A 1,000-nucleotide genomic window follows, 5' to 3' on the forward strand; every position below is an offset into this window, starting at 1 on the left:
TCCTCCTCCCCGCCCAGAAGACTTCTGACCGGACTTTATACTTTGTTTTACTTCTTCTTCTCTCATTGACTTTATATGCAATAAAGCCACTCAGACACATATGTTGGCGTCTGGTCTGAACACACCTTTAGACATCATGGTCCCACAGTCTCATGGAAACACATTCATTATGCTGCCCTCTAGAGGTGTCCATGAGCAAGGCACCTCAGTGGAGCTGTTTACGGCCCAATAGCTATAAGATGGAAGACAAAGCCTGTATGAACAGGACAGTGTAAAGTACTACAAAGTATGAATTACACCCAGTGGTCTCTCAAACCTTTTTACTTCAAGGACCCCCAGTGTGGCATGCATTAGGCAAGGTTATATAATCGTTGCTGTCCGGCAGGAACCAGCTAACTCCATTTTTTCGCGTTTACATTTTTTTCCATAAATCAGTGCTATTGAACACCCTTTATGTCTGCGTGTTGGTAAAAAAAAAACATTGAACCAATGAAAAGTATTAAAAAGTGCTTCTGACAAAACCAGCGAACTCCATTGGATCCTCAAACTTTCTGCTAAACCAGCTAAGTTCACCAAAGGGGGGTGGAGTTAGGTGGTTTTGCTGACTCCAGGCTCCACCCCCTTTTGACCTCCAACCTCATTGTGAGCTTGGAGATCCATTCAGCTGTTCTTATCAATGATGAACAAAACCTCCTAACTCCATTCTTGTTTTGTTTTTTTTATTTCCTGAAAAAGGAACATTTTGGAGTTAGCTGGTTCCTGCCGGACAGCAGAGATATAATAACGAAGACTGGTTACCTGAAAGAATGTAAAAGTAACTCAAACTGTATTGTGTTTACACAACTAACTGAAACTAATTAAAATGATGTAGAATGTGTCCTTAGTTTTAGTCTTTGTCAATATTTCATATAAAAATAGTATTTTGAGTGGATATTAAATCTATCTTCCATCTTTTCTTTTAGCTGTGCCAGTTTTATTATTATTTTTGAATACAATGTTG

The 1,000-nt window shown here is 39.2% G+C and overlaps 1 protein-coding gene across 1 annotated transcript in view; it reads right to left on the reverse strand.

The window, feature by feature from the left end:
* Nucleotides 1–347: 347 nt before the first annotated feature.
* Nucleotides 348–1,000, reverse strand: part of LOC308105607 (alsin-like) — a 59,556-nt gene continuing 58,903 nt past the window's right edge. Inside the window, exon 23 of the mRNA XM_080456439.1 lies at nucleotides 348–1,000. This exon is cut by the window's right edge and continues 410 nt beyond it. The gene's annotated coding sequence lies outside the window, so the exon portion shown is untranslated.

This window comes from Gymnoscopelus braueri (genome assembly GCF_963280865.1).
Source record: "Gymnoscopelus braueri genome assembly, chromosome: 18".
Classification (NCBI taxonomy): Eukaryota; Metazoa; Chordata; class Actinopteri; order Myctophiformes; family Myctophidae; genus Gymnoscopelus; species Gymnoscopelus braueri.